This window comes from Falco peregrinus, chromosome 4, assembly GCF_023634155.1.
Source record: "Falco peregrinus isolate bFalPer1 chromosome 4, bFalPer1.pri, whole genome shotgun sequence".
NCBI lineage: Eukaryota > Metazoa > Chordata > Aves > Falconiformes > Falconidae > Falco > Falco peregrinus.
The window spans coordinates 54308231-54329121 of NC_073724.1; positions in this window are offsets into that span (position 1 = coordinate 54308231).

Sequence of the window (20891 nt, forward strand, 5' to 3'; positions counted from 1 at the left end):
GGTAGATGCCCAATCCCTGGAAACATTCAAGGTCAGGTTGGACGGGGCTCTGAGCAACCTGATCTAATTGAAGCTGTCCCTCCTCATTGCAGTGGGGTTGGACCAGATGACCTTTAAAGGTCCAACCCAAGCTGTTCTATGATTCTATGTTTTTCATATGTTTATCATATGTTATATAAACATATCTGTGTTTAACATAAAAGCACGGATATGGTGCTGGTTCTTTCTAATATACACAATTCCTAAAGGGCCTCACCAAGAAACTATCAAAGAATAAAAGAATCCAAAGTTTTGTTTCCCTTTCCTTTTTCTTTCCTTGTACAGTTCCTGTAAATTTAAATCACTGAACAGGTTAGTATAAATTTTGGACTCTTAAAACTTGTTTTTTTTATGGAAACAAAACATTAAAAATATGGGTCTGAAGAAGTAAAAATGTGAATTTTATACTCTTGAAAATCAAGAATTACATCTGCGGATGAATGTTACAGATCTAGATTTCAACTTTGGAAATGCTGTGAATATTTTATATTTGAAGTGATAACATTGCTGTGTACTGACAAATTATTTTACCTCATGGCTAGTGGTGCTGGTGACTGTCTCTGAGCACTGATATGATTTCATTCTCAATTAACGTGCAGATGGATAGAGTGATTAAAATAGGGCGGGGGGTGGGGTGGGGTGGGGAGAGGAAACAAACAAAAATAGCACTCTTTAGACATTTACAAAGTCATTTTCTCTGAGACATATATCAAAATTCCTGAAATGTTTTGTGATTTTAGAAATTTTTAATTTTGCTTGTTTTGGACAACCTGGATCTCTTGCCTATATATACACCCAGTTTATGTAACTATATTCTATCTCCCTACATTCCCATCTGCACTATTCTTTAAAAATTCTTACTCTAAACTATTGTGTAGGATTTATGTGTTCTGTTAAACAGCTGCCAAGTTTCACTTCATAGGCGGCTGCACTTCAGTGGTGGATGAAATGCTTTTTGTAAAGTTTGTAAAGCATTTGGGGCTCTTTGCAGATGGAAGAACTGACTAAATCAGTGATACGCAACTTGTGCTTCTAGAGCTGCACGTGGCTTTTTTTGGAAGGCACATATCTGATAGGAGCTGTTTTGACTTCTTCCTGTGAGGGAACAGGCAGGGTGTTTAGCTGTTCCCTTCCATCACTCCAAGCAACCAGGAAAGTTGGCTTATGCAGTTATTTCTCTTTGCTTATATGCTCAGTAGGATTCTGTACATGGCATTTGATAAAATATGTTTCAGAGCCATGTATGTTCAAGGAAAGATATATGTGAGATATAACAAGGTAACGGGGAACTGAATGTGTATCCCATTGTATGTTATATCCAAATAATGATCTCAATACATTTCTTAATCCTGGACTGAAGTAATAATGCAGACTACGAAATAGCAGGAGACTATGACATCATCAAAACATCATCATGATTTCACTAGAAAGCAGAAGTTGGAGGAAATAAAAACTGAGCTGTTTCCTCAGTCTCTACTATTACAGAGCCAGAACACGACAAGTGTGCATGATGAATGAGCAATGCAACTAACACTTTTAACAGGGAAGCTATCTTTCTTATGCCTCTGACCTATTCACTGAGCAGCTGGCAAATGGCTCTAGTAAAGTCATCCTGTTCTTTTTTCAAACCAAAAAATCTATTGTGTATGCAGTCTTTCTAATGGATAGCAGAGATATGTCATTCATATCAGTCAGTCTTCTGTATCTCTATGTTTTATTCAGCTCCTGAATATTATGCTAAAATGCACTCTGATATTCATCAAGTTTTCAAACACTCCATAACAGCAACTGAAAGTGAAAAATTGCCCAGGAGTCATTACTGCTTTCCTCAATGACCTGGGAGGGGCTGATTGGCATAGTGTGACTGTGGAACTAGGACAGAATTAGGAGACATGCTTGGGAGTGGGAAGGAACCTGTAGCATCAGTCTGAAAGTGGTTTATACTGTCCAAAGAAAAGGTACGCAAATGTTAGTGCAGCTGTGCCATCTTTTATGCATTTCTTTTTAATTGGCAGAAAACCCCAGAAGTGGGTATGGTGAGGATGTTCCCTTCCATTATAATTCTTAGGGTCTTCCTTCCATCACTGCATAAGCAAATTTAATAGCTCGTTATCATCATCAAGACTACTACTTCAGTTAAGCATAGCACTGCACTGCCTTTCAACTGACAGTATGATCGATGTAGCATACATTTAAAATTATAGAAAATAATCTTTTGAGTGATAATTTTGTTTCATCTACTAGTATAAACTGGCCAGGATAACTCTGTAAAATAAACAAATACAGAACAACACATCAAACAAGCAAAACTGAAGTCTGAAAGAATGAGTTTAAAATTGCCAAACTCTCACTGAAATGCAATGGTAGCCCTGAAAACTGCAGCCCATATGGCTAAGCGTTTAAATTGAGACATCCTTGCTGGTTTTGTTCATTGGTACTTGAACAATACCTAAGGAACAACTAGGAATATACAGCATTGTTGCCAAGACTCACTGAAATCGCTATAAAATGTCACTGCTCAAAAGAACACATGATCCAACAAGATTGAAAAGGAAAGACAAAAGCGATATAATACACAATAAGAATGAACATCACCATTTCCTGAATCTCTTTCCCCTCCCTACCCCCACCCCCTCCCCTGCAAAGTAGTCTCATGCAGGTGGGTTTTTTATTTGTTTTCGTCTTACTCAGTCAATGAGTGGTGGGCTCAGCACATAATTGCAATAAAATGTCCTTCCAGGCAGAAAATCATCCATTAACAATATTTTGACTACGGAAGAAAAAGAAATATTTGATCTTCTCATCAGCGTAATGATAATACATCTCGTTTGCAGAGTGTAACTGTATATTATTTCCAGAAAGATCGTAGGCTGCTCTGCAAATGAGTATTTCTATTCCACAGGCACTATCTTGCATTTGAAAAAGCTGAATTTCACTCCTGTTCACTAAGCTTATGAAAAGCCTGTTCATTACTAAGCCTGAAAATAGGTTTACGTAAGGCTTACAAAGTGAGTAAGCTTTGTGTGGCTCTCCCTGTACAAGGAAAAACATTTCAGCCAAACTGCAGATAGAAGCAGAATAAAAGGAGTTAGAAACAGGCTTATTCTTGATGACCACCTGCTGAAGATGTCATCAAAATAGTATCTTAACAAGTTCCACTTCATTTTAATAATGTTTAGGATAGCTATTTAAAAATGAGCTCGTAATAGATTGTTGCCATTGCACTTGCAGAACGTTTTGAGATGTGGCCTTAATGACTAAGGGAAAATCTAAGAGTTTCTGTTCTGTTTGAGGGTGTGTGTTGGTGTGTGTGTGTGCATCTGCATGCATCCACATCACATATAAAGGCATATTAGAACTGTTTCAGAATATTTCTGTGAGAATGATTTGCTAATGAAAAATGTTACTTACACACAGGCATATTCTGTTAGAAAGCTCTAACTTCTTCCTGCATACAAAGAGAAAATGAAATTAATTAGAATCTTCAAAAAGAAAGCATGTAAATAACTTCTTTCAAAACAAAATCTAGGGAGAAAATTCTTTCAGAAAAGCCTGTGATTATTTTTTTTTTCATTTTCATTCTGATTTGGATATTTTATTTTTTTTTCTTCCTGTAGGAAACATCTATTGACTAATATTTATATGTGCATCATCTTGATAGTAAGGTTGCAGTAAGTCTCCAAGCTTATATATGTGTTTTGCTTTGTGTACTTCAGCTGGTTGCCTTATTTTAGGGTTTGTTTTGTTTTGTTTTGTTTTGTTTTGGAGGGGGGTTTTACTGTTTTAGGTTTTGAATTTTTCCATTTTAACTTGCTCAGAAGAATAACCATGCTGGGTCAGGCCAAATGTCTTACCTAGCTTGGTATTCTGTCTCCAGCAGTGGTCATAAATGATACACCATCAGTGTACTTGTAGAAAAATGCCTGTTAAGATTGTTTGCTTGGGGTAAGATGGGTCATGGAAGGCCATATTTTTTATTATGTAGGTACTTTTCACTATTTTTTTGCTTTTCTTCAAAAAAATATGTGTTCAAAAACCAGCTTCTTATTCCTATCATAGAAAAGGTTATATTTCTGTGAGGTGTCGTAGCTAGTGGCTCCAGTGTTATGCTGCAAACATTTCTTTCTTTCCTTTCATAGAAAAGCATTAGAATAATAGTGAGAGGTAAGTATCTGAGTACAGCCAATGATGGTTAGATGGACACAGATCACATGAAAATTTCTGCTTAACACTGTGACAGGCAGCATTTCTGAATGAAAATATTATTTCTTCCCTTTATTCCTTTGTCTATGTCTTGGGGTGTAGGGCTTTTTTCCTTTTAAATTAATGTTATTCAAGGCTAGAAACATCAGAACAATTAGCCTTTTTACTGGAGAGTCAGGCAAGAGGAAGCATGCCATTTTTTAGAGTTACTACTTTTACAATTATGACTAGATAGATCATCAGATGTCATGGTGAGGCGTTTCTTACACACATCTAAAATAGATGAACAAAATACTGCTCATAGGTATTCCAGGTAGATTCTGCAAGGAAAACTGAGATGGACATTTATTTTTATCTATGGCCTAAACCAGCATAAATGACTGTTAAATGTAATTTAACATGTTAAATTGCTGCATTTACCATAAACTGACCAATATGTGTACCAAAATAATAATTAGTATTGATTAATGACTGTATTTATCTTTTGACCCAAATGTTATTCAGGCCATCTTAAATGAAATGGTTTGTTTGCAGTAACTACTGCTTTATTTTAGAATATGAGATATGGAGGATGCTCTATTGTAAACTAGGAAACTTCATTCTGCCCACTATGAGTTATGACTGCATATCAAATTTTAATGAAAAAGGATAAATAAATTGTCTCACAGTTCACCATCATCTACTATATCACTCAGTTCATCCCATATAATATGTAATAAACTGAATGCTTCAATTCTTGCTTTATGTGACCATTTACAACCAGTACTATTGCCTGAGAAATTGCCATCCTGCAGTAGTTCACATAACCAGTGGGTAGACTAAGGTTCCATGCTGTACATCTTGACTGAACACATGCTCTTTTAAAATCTTTAGTAAAATCTGAGATATATCAATTAAAGTATATTAAGATTAATGTAGGTCCTTATTCCTCAGCTCTGGTCTTGGTATCTTCAGGACTCAAATTTCAAAAAGGAAAAAAGGAAAAAAAAACAACAAAGGAAAAGCCAGTAAAATAGTTTATGCAACGGTTGCTCTATTCATTCACTCTATTGCCTGATTAATTCTTCTATTCACTGTTAACATCCTTACCCTTCTAAGAAGAGAGATCTAACACTTAAAAAAATCTGTAGAAATAATCTGACCATCTATTTCATTAAGAAACCTCCTGGACATTTGCTGGTTCCAAAGAAATTAGTGGAAAAAAAAACCCCACAAAGCAGTTGGGAGGCTAGGCTAATTTTAAAAGCTCTGATTGTGCCAGGAAGAATTTTTTGAAGAAATCTTTGTTTTCAACCTTCTTAATATTCATCGTTGTTCATTGTTCATCTGTGTGAGGATACAAAAAGAAATGTCACAGTACAGTTAGTAGTCATTAAAGAGGCTGGGTTAAATTTACCTCTCTGATATCGACAGCCCAGATCATAAAAGTGAGGAGCATCAGAAGTCCCACTAAAGTTTACTGGATCTGAGTTAAATATCCTTTTCCCTAACGAGGACTTTCAAGCAGTTTTCTTAACAATTTCATTTCTAATGCTATGAAAGAGGCCTACAACAATTCTTACTTAATAATTACAAGAAAATTTACTACTTTCAGAAAGAAACATCTATTAACAAGACCCGCTTTGTGGGAATTTTTTCCCTATTCTTGTCAGCCATTTCTATGGAAGCAAGAATGATCACAGTCTAGGTCCTTCCACTTTGGACAGTCTGTGCAAGACCAGGTAGAAGTATTCCGGGAGGAACCTTTGATCAGATGGCAGAACAGTTCTTGGTATTTTTGATTTCCTGGAGCACAGCTGTTTATCACACACCTTTCACTATTTGATATGAATAAAAGCTGAAGATACCATGAGTAAGTCAAAACCCCATGTGCTATATGGAATCCTAAGACATTAGCAATTTTTTTAACAAAACATGAGCACCTGCTGCTTCAGAATCGTTCTTGAGAAGAGAAATATTCATTGTAGTTCAATTCTAAAAAGATATTTTTACATTATGGATGCTGATGAGAAAAGGAAAGGTGCAGAATAGAATGTATTTAAAGATCTTTCTGTAATATGAGTGCTGTACTGTAAATGAAACAAGGGGGTTTTAACATTCTTTTGTGAGTACCAGATTCCCCACACAAAGTATGAAGATAATTCAATGGTAGCTCCAGAGATCTGAAAATTTGGAGGTTTTGAATTTATTTTAAAGTAATGGTTCTAGTTCAACTTTTTAAAAAAATTAATTCTTAGAATCAGATAACCACCTTTAGCCTGACTTCTAAAGAAGTGAGACTTATGCAGTATTACTTACACCTCTCTGTGTATGTATGCATCTATCTCAATACTTTTTGTACTTGCTGGCCAATTTTAACCAAATTTGATGTCTGAGTAGCAGTGAATTGCTTTTGTTAGTGTCCTCACTGAGAAAGAGACTGAATCTCAAGATCAATCTTTACTAAATACCAGAAAGTCCATGCCAGCATATACTACCGTGATTCTCCACACTAGGGAAAATCTAGTGGAAGCTTTCACATAATAAAGACATGAAAGTCCAAAGCTTGAGATGTGGAGACTAACATTTATTATCTCTGCTGCTTATGTTGGTATGCATGCATAATAAGCATAAAAAATATGCTTATTATGGATTTCCTTAATTTTGATGACTTTTTAATGTTTCAAAATATTTCTCAGAACTATGTGTCTAAATACTAATAAGACTCAAGTGAACACACTGCTCACTGAAGCTAATGGGAGATAAATGTTGTCTGGGCCTCTTAATGTAGAAATGTTTCTTCCTTTTTATTAGTGATTCCATAATATCAAAATGACTTGTACCTAGATGGGAAAAAATCCATTGTGACAGATCATGTTTCTACATTCATGAACTGCATGTCAACAGCTCATCATTTTCTTAAATGTGTTCATTACTCTAAATCACACACCAGAACAATTTGCTGAATAATACTTGCTGCTTATGTTGGACAAGAAGAAGAAGTTGCAAAAGGTTTGTATGCAAAACTGGAGCTGTGCAGGCTAGGTTCAGTCTGTGGTCTTAATACCACAGCTACAAACACTGGAAGATTGCCTCCCTAGACTGTTCTTCCAGATTAGCTTAAAATATGGTGTTTCCAAAAATATTCTCAATAGTCAGTGCATTTATTAGAGTATTAGGAAAACATGATTGAAAAGGGTTGTGAACTCCATCTGGTTGCTCCATAGACCCATTGACTATATTGACTTTATCTTGAAGTTTTCTCCTGCTCCAGCACTGGCTTTTAAAATTCCAGCAACTCAGGTGGCTAACCATATGTGTTCTTAATGAGGCAGGGAGTTAATTACCCATCTAATTTCTTCAAAAAATTCCCTTGCTTTCAGTGAGGAAGCTTCCTTGGAACAATTCTACCTCCTTGCATATCCTGCAGCTCTTTATTAGTGATAGATATTGGTGCTGGACATTTCTGAAACTGACATGCAGGAATTGGCAGGAATGTGTTTGTGCATTATTCTTCGAGGTTTCAATGACTTGCACTGAAAACTTTCAGGACCCTATAGCAACAGAGGAACTGTTACCCAGAGAAACTGATCATCCGAAGAAAAGTTGTAAAGTAGTCCAGTAAAGAGCAAACACACTTTTCAGTAGATTTTGAGTTTCACTTAAAAGATCTTGAAAGCATTTTCTTCTACTGACACCCTTTCTGTACTATTTCATGGAAGCAGTCTAGAAGTTGGCTTCAAAGGATTCCCTTTAAACATGAGAGCACAGAGTTTCCTGGAGTCTCCTGGGACAGATTTCAAATGTTTAAATGAAGGCAATCAAAATTTGAGCGTCCCAATCTGGGCCAGCCACTCTTATATCTGCTATCATCAATAGAACAAAGTAATTGCTTACAGAAAATCAGTTATCTGATGTGTCTTAAACACCATTTTCTGACAGCTGAGTCACTCTTCAGAAGTGCATCTTTCCCACCACTATCTATAAAGGGCATTTTAGACAACCTACATAGTCTTCCATGTCTTACTCTTGGGCAGATGAAGTTTGGTAAAATAAATGCTATTGCTCACATGCAAGTATTTTCAAGATTTGGGAATTATTTCTCTTCTATCTCAGATCTCTGGCACTATCAAGGGAGAAAAAGATAACAGATATTATTATTATTAATAATAATAATAATAACAATAACTATAACAATAAATGCAGCTTTAAGAAAAATGAAATAGTGCTCCTAGTATTAGTCACAATCACTATTAAGGGTCATATTGCAGGACTTAATAAGACAATAAGCCAGTAGCCAATGTTCTGCATAAATAATGAGCCAAATCAAAATCAGTCATGCATCTAATTGGGACATTTGTACTACACTGCTTGAGGCATAGAATACTTTTCTATGCTAGATATGTGCTTGGCAAAATTAATCAGATAATCAACTCCTAGTCTCATCTCCATTTTCTGAAACTCTGTGGCACAAGATGTGGGTAAGATAGTATTTCTGCTGACAGTGGTCTTTCACAGGTTTTTAAAAAGAGATAGCTATTTTATTCAGGAAAATAAATATCTGTAAAGGAGTTTTTGTGAATATTATTACTCTTTTAAAAGTATCCAATCCCATGGGGAAAGAACCAGACTGGTGAGCCAGCTTCTCTCTATCTCTTCAGGTACCATGATGGTTGACCATAGCCACATTTTTGCCCCCGTTGTGCCTCAGCCTCCTGCTTTCTAAAACAAAAGTAATGATTTCTGTATTACTTTCTGTATTACTTTGCAGTCTGTTGACAGAGCCATTTCATAAGACCCAAAGGTTGTTTTCAAAATATAGCTTACGTTGAGAACTCAGTGTATTATTAGAAAAGCCTAGGAATGGAGTAAAATCCTGTCAGGATCAAGCTCCAGACATGATTAGGGCAAAATAGTGCAAACAGTACCAAAAAAGCAAGTTAAAGTGCTTTAGGAAGATTAGATAGTCATTTTAATCCTTAAACTAACAATATACTGTCAGGAAAAAAATTATTTCCACATCTCATGCCTGAGATGGCCAGAGGCCCAGCTGAGCCCCCAGATAGATTCATCCAACTCACCTGTTGTACCTGAATTATTCAGTGCCACTTTTCCATGCTGCCTTCTCTCCTGTGGCCCCCATCAACAGAAAGGAGCTGTCATCACATCACGTAACAGAACAACACCCTGACATTTTTTGGACCCTATTGCAGATCATGTGTCAAGGACATATTTGATGACTTGCATAGGACCCTTTCTTTCTGTTCAGGGGACAGCAGGACATGGTGGGACATGGACAGGAAATATGTGATAGGCAAAAAATCCTGTTGATAATTCAACTGGCAAAAGGACCAACATGTTAGAGAAAGAACCACATGTATTCCTCAAGAGATCTTGTGGCAAGGTCTGTGTAGCTGTACGAGCTCTACTGTCCTAAACTACAAAAACATGGTAGTACAGAAGACTCTTTATACAGTTTTAGCATAGTATTCATATTGATGTTTATCATAGAAGGTATTTATTTATTTATTTATTTATTTATTTATTGAACTCGGGAAGAAAAAGGAATATTTTCAGGCAACTGGATTTCAAGGCTCATTAAAGAAGAAAAGATACTGAAGACAACTGATTTTTGATCATTAACATGCATTGGCTATGTCTAAGTTAGGCATTAGTTACTACATTTTGTTTAGCCTGATAGTGATAGTACAGTAACAAAGATTACCGAATAAATATCAGTTTGCTGCAGTGCTAATGAGAACTCTTTGGGGGAAGATTTTCAGCCAAGTATCTCTCAACCCAGGTGAAATGAAACAGTACACAGTCTTTCAAAGTGGCTGTTTTGATGCTTTATTATGTTGGAGAATTTAGCAGATGTCTCGCTAAATTATATGAACTTTTAGCAGGACAAGATCATGAGAGCCAGCTACATGTCCTTTCCTGGGATACGTTTAGCGTGCTTACACTAGCTCTATCTTTCAGAAAAGCTCTAATAATTCCCTGTGCATATGCTTTAGGCCCCAGAAGAGATATAAACACATCTTAATATGGGCGATCACTGAGGGTTTTATGGTTAAGGTCAAGATGAATATAACAAGCTGTAACCTAAACCTTCATTCACAATGCTGTTGACTGAAACCCCTTCTGAGGTTTTAAAAAAGTTTGATTAACTTTCTCAAGTTTGCTATTTTTCATGCCTGTCTGCCTCCTTAGTAGGGCAGATAAATCTCTACAATGGAAAACTGACATAATACCTGAGACAATTCTTCCTGTGTTTTTGATTTGGCTGGCATGACTATAACTCAGTCATATTTAAATGCCAGTTTGTAACTGTTTTAAAGTAGTGCCTTGGGGAAATCAGGCTGTCCACCAAATCCTCTTACATTATATGCAGCTACAGGCAATTAAACAGTTAAAGCTAAGGCCAACTAGAGAGAAAAACAGAATATTCCCTACAGCACATTAGTTGCTCAATAGTCTTGCCCCTGGGCCAAGCCAGATTGGGGACCACCTTATTACCAATACAGTAATGCTTTGGCAAAATGCCCTGTTTTGGATGCTAACTAGAATCAAAATCTTAAAAGTCTCAGTTTCATACAGCTCAGCTATGACCTGCCTGATATAACAGAAACGTGATGGGGGTCCATTAAACGAGAAACTTTAAAATTAGGTGGTCATTTTCCACCAGAGTTTTAGGTTTTATTTTAACAAGCCTGATGTATTTTGAATGTAAGAGATCAGAACTGGGTAGCTAGTACAAGTTTTCCTTTTCTGGGTGGGAAAAAAAATATTTACAGGTATAAATCCATCAGAGAGATCATTTTTGTTTGGTAAAAATAAGACAAAACAGCTTGGAGAGTTGATATAAAGTTGACAGACTAGGGAAGGATGTGAATTCAGTTGCATTTCCTCACAAAAGATCTAGAACTAAATAACTTGCATGAATATGGTGAATTCATTAGGGTCATGCCTATGATTAATTTGGCTCTTAGTTGGTAAATCCAGGCTGAAGAGAAAAGCCTGTCTAAAAGCAATTCATCAGTTCTCGGGATTGACAGAAACAGTTTGTCTGAAGGGTGGGAAGTTGTAATATTAATACATTTTGGTCTTTGTTACTAAAATTTATCCTGGAGACCTCAAAAAAAAGTCTCAGAAGTAAGTGACTTACATCAGAGAAAAAACCTGAAAGTTTATGTACCTCTTTGTTTCAATTCCTGTTGTCAGGCACTACCCTTCTTGGGTTTGACTGTCACCTAACACAAACTTTATAGAAGTGTATTTTCACTGACTTCATTGTTGCTCCATGTTACTTTGAAATTAGTAAAATCAGGATTAAATTATATTCAAAGCTCCATCAGTATTGTACACCTGTACTACTCATAAAAAAATACTAAAATACCACTACCATAATGATGTATACCAGTTTATGACCATTGCTGTAGAATTTTTTCAGGGGTGTAACAGAGTTTTTCATTTTTCTGGTGCTATCACCACCTTTATGTCAGGCACAAGAAAGTTTCTATTGCTGTGTTAAATCTTCAAATGCTTCAATTTGAATTTCAAGTACATATTGGAGCTGGTACTGTTGTAGTTAATAAATATGGTTTTCTTCCTTTCTCACTGTCCAACCATAACGGTTATTCCCAAAGTTTGTTTTCACAGTGCTGTTATTGTTCTAAGCTTTATAAATTGTAAGTTTTATCTCAGACGATCACAGGGGGGTTTAACAAGTTCTGTATTAATATCAAAAGCAAATCCAACACAATTGTCACTTTGGAGGATTAAAAAATTATAAGCAATGACACCTAAGCCTTGGTCAGTTCTGCTTCTTGCTACAGACCCATGAATTTTCCCCGAAAGTTTACAGTTGTTGGACACAAATAGTGAACATGACTAATGAACAAAATAAATGCAGGGGAACAATTAAAGTAAATAATAAAATTTTGATTAGCAATATATGTATGCACAATTTAGCAGTATACTGACTTTTTTTTATTTTGGAAATCACACATGGAAAGCAGATTAATTTTGTGGGGATATATATTGTTCAGACATGTTTTCCCTGTGGCTTAAAGATGAAATGGGGAAACGTATTAAAGTGTTTGAATGAAAATCGTATTGAAGGATAATAATGGCTGATGCCTTTTGGAAAGCATGGAGACGTATAACTCTCCATAAAAAGCCCTGAGATAAAAAAGATAAAGGTGAGGTGCAGGAGATAAGCCTGGAGGGCCTTTAAATTGGAGATAGTTTGTGAGTGATGACAAGAGAAAATGTTCATTACCAGTGCATAACCCCAGAAGGGGTGATAGAAGTCTCAAACCAGACATTCAGGACCCTTATCTTCCATGTCTGAAATAGGCAGCAGGTTACCAAATTAGAAAAAAGTTTGCAATGCTTTCAACATACCATTATATAAGGAGGGGGGGACTAGACAACAATTTTGGCTGTATAAATGGATGGAAAGGCATAGGTCTGTATTGCCCAGGAAGGAGCAAGCAAAATAAAAATCTGCTAGTTTTCAATCTTGAATGTGTATTTAGAATGGCACTGCTTTCAGGGTAAAAATGTTAACTGTATTACAGCCTCTGTGAGCCATCTTAAGGATCATCCATCTCTAATTTTGACAAATTCTTTTTGAGAGCTTAGCCTCTTAGATTTACGATGACCTTTAGATTTCAAGGATTTGGAAAGTTCCCACAGACTTTGGACAACTCTGTATTGCTTTCCAAATTTTTCCATCACTGGGTGTTCTCCACATGGCCTATGGCAACACAGCTTTGACTTATGATGTCACTTATGCTTTACATCCTAAAAATGCTCACAGAAAGTCCATGATCTTGTAATTTGATCTGATCTTTTGAATGCTTACTTTTTTATCATTGTCAGAATAAGGGGAGAGGGGAAGAGTAGTTCACTAAAACTAACTGCATGTTAACATATTTTTTAATAACTTCTGCTTTTGGGAAAAAAAATCAAACTTGAAGAATCTGAACAAATTAATATATATTTAGTTCACAAAAACATTCTTACCTTTGATCATCAACATATAAGTGAAAAAAATCATGCTGCACAGTTACACTTTTCTTCACTTTAGAGGTCAGAGAGGGTAGAAAAACTGCTTTTTCATTTAATTGCATATAAACATGTCCCCAGCCACTGCTTAAGCCAAATCATACACAGAATGTTAAACTACTGCATGTGAAGTTAGCAGCAAATTAATATTTCATGAAAATCCTGCATTAACCCCTTGATCCTCACCTTCAGGTTTAATGGGGAACTGGAACAAAGATGTAGACCAAAGGCTTCAGTGCTGCAATAACTACAAAGAACACTACTTCTAGAGCTCATCACTTTCCTCCCTGTTCAAAAAATCCGTGAAGTTTTGACACAGCTCTAGATATTTCGTCTTGGCTCCAAAATCCTGACTGTCCCCACACAAATCAACTCAGGAAAGGAAAGTGGCTTTCATTTACCCATTTCATTTACCTATTTACCTTGAATCTCAAAGAAGTATAAATTTCAGAAAGGACAAAATTATCAAAATTATTTCCTGGCTTGCATGCCTCTCTGCTAGGCTTTGACCGGCAGTTGTATGTAGTTGTAGGACTGAAGGTACAGGCACATGTCTTTGTTGGTCTTAACCTGGGTGACCTGGGGCATCGTCTTTCCCTGTGATATTACAGTATCAAGTACTGCTCATCAGTATTCTGTATGTCTAGCAGGTGATTTTGCTGAATATACTAATCTCTCACTAAGAGTCATCCATCACAGTGTGCTGCTCTCAGAGGCATACTTCAGTAACAAGGCACGTGCCTGTCCACTGGCCGAGTTGTCATGGTCATGATTTAGGACAACCCTGTGAGTGCACAGGAGCTGTAGATGTGGTGCGGGCCAGTCAGCAGATGATGCAGGTAGCAACGTTGCACTTGAAGGAGGGTGCTCATTGCTGGAGATCAAGCTTAGCAGTAAGTAGGAAGAGCCTTTTAAAGAGGAAATGATAGATGTTGTTGATTCCCATTTCCCAAAGCAAACCTAAAGGCCAGAGAAGGACAAACCCAATGTGCGGCAGTTTCGGTGCTCACCCAGGGTTCCTTGAAGAATGTATTTACCACCTAAAAAACTTTTCCTGCTCCAACGGGACTCTTCTTCTTAGTATTTTATATGTTACCTGATCCCTGGCTCTCCAGCATGGTAACTCCCACATTTTGCCCAGTACTTGGCATTCATAAAGGTATTGTCTCCAGCAGAGAAAAAATTGATCAGATCATTTGTTTTTTTCATATGCCTGTTGTGGTCAGGACCCCCTACTGTACTGAAACTGGCACATAGATACGGTATTGATAACTGTATTATAAGTCTACTACTAAAAGGGCTTAAACATCTGAGCTTTCAAAAGAAATCATTCAATCACTATCCCTGGTGTGGGTACAGAAATCCTCTGGAGTGGAGGAAATACGGATTGATGCTGTGTTGTCTGCTTCAGTCTGTCAGGAATCAGTAGTTCCAAGACCCACAACTTTCCCCTTCACTATCACAGACATTATTTCTGAAACTTCCTGATGGCAAAATTTAAGCAGTAAACTATGTTTCTGCTAAACATTTTAGTACACTCACAAAGCCCGAGTGCCCAATCACAGCATTACTGGCACTGCAACAGGAAGCACTGGGGTGTTTAGCACTGCTAGAGGGTACCCAGGTGCAGAGCACAGAACGGAGAGAGGTTCTCCATCTTGATGCAGAAATCTTTCCAGGTTATATTTTAGTAGTAAAGACATCCTTTCACAAATCTTCCTTTGAAGAATTCAAACTGTTCTATTGCTAATATAAATGACAAAACAGATACGGGACTTGCTTATACTTTCAATCTCCACAGTAGCACATGTTTCAATTAGAAGTAAAATTATTACATTCTTTAGTTTGCGCAATTTTTTGATATAATAGTACATTTATATGTTAATTTTGTTAAGATCAACTTTATTTATCTACAGGAAGCTATTCCAAGATTGTTGTACATTTTCTTTGCTTCTGAAATGTTATCACATTTAATTGCCTGATCTTATTTGGGTTGCAATCATAGTCATTAATTAGCAGGAAGGTGAGGGACAGCATCATATCTAACTATCTGTTATGGCTGCTTTAATGAGGAAAATACCTGCCATCATTTTAAAGGCATCCTGTATACTTCACAAATACAGCTTGCTGTAGCATTCTCATTTAGACTGTGAACATCAAAGGAAATTGATGTCAGGTGTGAACAGAAGCTGTTGAATATATCTGTTGAGGAAGCTGAGTGGTATGTCTGGATGGGAGAGATGAAGGGCAGCTTAAAACATTAACAAAACTACAGGTAATTAGTGTAAACTTTCAAGGGTAAGGTATGCTTGAGGAATAAAAATGTTGTTTATAGCTATTCCCTGTAGTGCCACTATTGCTAAGGGTCTGTCAATGTTTTCATTTATAAAGCTCTATTTTTATAGGATTGTGCACTAGTAATAAAAAATGTGCTTGGGGCTAGAAGTTGACAATTTAAAGAAAAATAAATTGTTTTTGTTGTTTTGGTGGTTTGTTGGGGTTTTTTTAAATTATATGAGTATATGAATAACAGAAGTTTATCTGTTTTGAATGGTTGTTTTCCTTTGTAGAATTCAGCTCTCGGTTTAAAATCAAATTAATGAAATTTGGCAAGCAATTAGTTCTTAGTATGAACTAATCAGTGTTGGAATTCTTGGAGATAAAATAAATAAAACAAGATTATTTAGTGTTTCACAGGCGAAATTATACCTTTCAAAGGGAATCCTATAGAACTCAATGCCTCTACAGAATACATTGAATGAATATTTTCATGCCAAGGAAAGTGTTACAGGACATTACCTGAAAAGCAAGCTTTGAGAAGTGCCAAAATATAAACAAATGTAGTCAGTTATAAAGATGTTGTAAGTTTACTGTGCACTATCAGGTTTGCCGCCTGGTTGTTAATGATGTTGTCATATCTCATCTCAATAATTCTCCATAAACAGAATACAGTAGGAACTTTCTTGGCCTATTGATATCCTCAGGCTCCTACATGCTTAAGAAAGACACAAAGCAATTTCCTAGAAAAAGGAATGTGCCTTTTGACTCTTACTGTGCAATTATAGCTGAATATTGTTTCACTGTAATTTCATACTGGACTCTCTTTACTGTAAGGAACACTTTTTTTCTTCATCACGCTGCAACAGACCAGTGAAATAATGCATGCGTGTTTGTGAAAAGGATCCTTTAAGACGGAAGTTTAAGGGCCAAATATGCCATGGGCCACATGAGTGCATATCTAGAATAGTACTTACTGTTCATACAAGTTTTTTCACCTTCCACAGTCTCTGATTGCTTTAGAAGTCAAATACAATTACAATATTATAAAGATGAGGGAACTGAAAGCAAGTAAACAGCTGGCTCAAATGGCTCTCAGCAGAGCAATGCTAGCAAGGGACTGGAAGGCAAGTCTCTTTAATACCATCCTAGTGCTTTACCCACTGTATGAGTATACCTTTGCTGTCTGTTGAAGTCTTGGAAAATACTGGCCCAAATTTCATCTCAACAGTTGGTATACGCTCAAAAATGAAACCCTTTAAGTTTTGCAAATATTTTAAAGATTTCTATCAAATCCCTAAAAGACAACCTGGACAAAAATACTTTTTTATTTGTTTGGGGAGGGTGGGGAGGGGTGTTTGGTTGGTTGGTTTTGTCGGTTTTTTAAAAAATGGTGGAACCCATAATTTCATCCATATATGTGTATGGTGTGTTCTTTACCCTCAGAGATCATAGTTTCAAACTCACAGTGCATCAGCAATGGGGAAGAGTTAACACCATAGTCACAAACACTTGCTGCCGCAGCTTTTGATAAGAGATGGCTTTTTAACATTGGGAAATGCATCCATTTCAAACTACGTCATTCTCAACTGTAAGACCAGTGTTTAACTTTTGCGATGATTACTACAGTTGCCATTTCTGTGGGAACACATTAGCACTTCTCTGCTACTCAACCAGTTCCTGCAACCATGAATCCAAGTACATATGCCCAAAAGTCAGTATCATGGTCCTCTAACCCAGTCACCTGAATAGCATAAGCTAGAAAATATCCTAACCACAATTCTTTGTCTTTAGAAACAGAGCATCTTTCAGAAACATCCAAGCACAAGCCACCATTTTCTCTGAGTAATTTCATGATTTTTCAGGAGAGAGAGTGAAATTATCCTTGCCACATTACACCTCATGAGCCCTGACAAGCCCAGAGTCAGTGTAACTCAGATCCCTTCGTCTAACTAGAGGTACCTCTGTCAGTGAAACCAAGTGGGAATTACCAATCTGGATTCTGATACTAATTTTATAACAAAGCCAGTCTGTGAATCAAGACCTTCTGATCTTCAGCATGCTCATATATATATATATTAGTTTCCTTTTTTTCCTCTCTCTTAAGCTCATCACCCACTGCCCTTATATGAAAGGGCTGAATTCTGCCCTTAGATCCCTGACTTCAATTGCATTTCAGTTTAAAGGGCTGAGGGAAAATTTGGCACAAAAAATCCCGTATATTCACACTTTCTTTTTATGAACATGAAGCTATGTTTGGGTGCAATAAACACCTGTCATCTTAAATAGTAAAGAATGTACTACATTCTGCTTGTGTGGCGGGGTTTGGTTTTTTGTTTGGTTTTTTGGGGTTTTTTTGTTTTGTAGGATAAAAGTGCTTTAATTTCTAGTTAAATGCAAAGCCACAGTGGAGGAACTAACACTTCAGAAAAGACATTGTAAGGAGGACTGTGAGTAAATCCAAATAAATAAAGTACAAAAAATCCTACTTTATGCAAAAAAACCACAATACTGCTGTTGTAATTCTGATGACCTTGAAACAGGTATGACACAGCCATTTTGTTTAATAATGATATGCCTAATATTAATATGGAGATGACAAAAACTATTTTAGACAGTTCCCAGTGACTGACAGGTAGTGATATCCTATGAAAAGCTTGAGCAGGACTCTTTCACCATTTCAACAATTATCTTTTTCTCTCTCAGAAGTTAAACAATAGATGAGACCTCCTAATGGCTTTCCATGTGTTCATCACAGCTACCTGCGTGAATTTGCAGTAATTAAGCAATCTGAAACACTGACTGACCCAGAGAGAAAGCTATTCCATACCGGCGGTGTCCTTGAAATGTCTTCATCATCAAGCGGTCTCTTCTCTTCATCTCAGTGAAAGTTAATGTCAGCACTACTGTGTAGCAACCCTTCCCCTAAATAGCTATTGAAATCTTATAAGGATGCTTTTTTTATTTAAAAAAAATGGGAAAAAAAAGAAATATATTAAAAAGATAAAAATCCCACCAGCAAAGCAGTGTGGGCAGAGAAATGGCCCTGTGAAAATATTTCTGCTATCAGGGGGGAGGGAAAGGGGGATTGCTGGGGATAAAAACAGTCTTTTTTTTTTTTAAGGTCAAAAATATAATTAGCATTTGAAAGGATGTGAAGATGCACTACCTCAGGGACCACAATGGCCAAATTTGTGCCATTTAATGTCAACAGCCATCGGAGTTGTGATAAAATTAATAGAGCCTTGCGTGATTGATAACATACCTCATCTGCCATTCCAGTACAAAAATCCCACAGGTTTAGCAGCAAGGAACAATGTTTAGATCACTTTTGAAAGGAAGCTGTTTGAAAGACGTACTTATGGGTTTTAATTAGCTTCTGAAATCCGTGACAACCTTCCCACTACCACTACCAAAAAGTAAAAACGTATTGTATAATTATTAACTGTGTGAGGTGAGCTTAGTGTATCTCTTTAGTAACAGGACATTCTTTGTGGACACTGAAAGGCAAGAGTGATGAGAAAGGCAGACTTTCTACAGTGATTTTTGAAGTGGAAAAACAGTAGTTTATGTGAGGGAAAGAAAGGGTCACTGACAGCAAAGGGAGTTCAACAATGACTTAAAGACTAAAAGGAAGCTGGGTATTCTGTAAATACCATACACTTTACCTAGGAATCAGTTTTTTTTCACTTATTGGTAGAATGCACCCATTTTTCTACCCTATTCTGAAAAAGTGCTTAAATATTTTGGTCAATGTGACTTTCAGAATCACACCGATTACTTATATTATGAATCAGAAATTAAATTTTGCTTAAGGACAGCAAGTCACAAGCCTTGTAGGGAACATATGTATGTTTCTGTTGAATTGAAAAAGCAGCCTGGTCATTATTGTAAAGTATTGATTACAAATCTCTTTAATGTTTTTGGGACACCAGCTTTTCTACAGTTTAAGAAACAGGTGTTTTACTTGATTTAGAGTCCTATAGTGGAACAACTTTTAGATATTTTTTGTGTTATCATCACTCCTTTTATTTTATTATAAACTATAAATTATGTAAATTAGTGCAATAAGTTAACAATCTGTCCTGTTCTTTAGTGCATAATATGCTACATATACATTTCTAGTAACACAACATTTTTTTATCCTACTGAAAACTTAATGATTGACTGAAAAACAATGTAAAAATATTTAGCTAAATATAAGCCATGAGACTGTGACAATGTTTTCATATATATATGTGTGTGTGTGTATTCACTATTATTTTATGTCATTAAGGTAAAAATCTCAGTGAAAACATGTCCCGTGTTTAGAGTTGTGTAAAATCTGACACATCACCTCAATATCTTGCCTCAGTCTGGAGGAGAACCAGACTGTATCTCATCACCACCCAATTACTGCAGCACTAGTTTAGCAAAGACTTTCACCATAGATCCTAACATGTTCCTCAACATTTGCAACAAAGCAAAACTACCCAATCTGTCAAGAGTAGAGCCAGCTGGGGAAAAAGGTGAATTGGTTAACCAAAAATTGATTTTTTGATGAAAAAATTATACAAATGTATCTATCAAGATGTTGCAGTCACCAAATGCATTAAATAAAGTGCTGAATCACTATGAATTGCCCCAGAGATGGTAAAAACTCACCAGCTTCAGTGGGTAAAATACATGTCAGAGGAAAGAAGCCACAGTTATACTGTCCCCAGATGTCATTTCTCTGCCACTGCCTTTGCCTTCTAAAAAAATTGTGCAGAACCAATTTAAAAGTTCTTGAAACACAATTATTTGCACTGAAATCAATAGTTCAATGTAGGAGGTCACTAGGCCAGAGTTTCTGTTGGTAAATCTCTATCACTTGAGCATATGGCAGTAGTACACAATATCTGACAGCTTGCTCCCTGATACATTGCACAGGCAGTAAAAGCATAGGAGAAACAGATATAAATGCATAATGACTAATAAAGGCATCAGAACATGAGACCGTTTATTTCACATGATATACATGTAACTTAGCTAAGAAGTATCTTACCATCGCATCAAACACTTTTAATAAATAAATTCCTTCAAGAATCTTAAGTGATAGGGAAAAGCTTCCTGAATAGTCTAATACTGTGATAACTTAATGGGACTATCCATATCCCAGCTGATAAATGCACAGCAATTCCTGTCAAGATACTGACACTCAGAAAAGCTGATGGACAGAATTATACTTTAAATACCACTTACCTCCGCAGGCTAACTACTGGCAAAAAGGACTGACCTTAGAAATGGAGTAACAATGACAGCATCATAAAAAATGCATGTAATACCAAAACAACAGA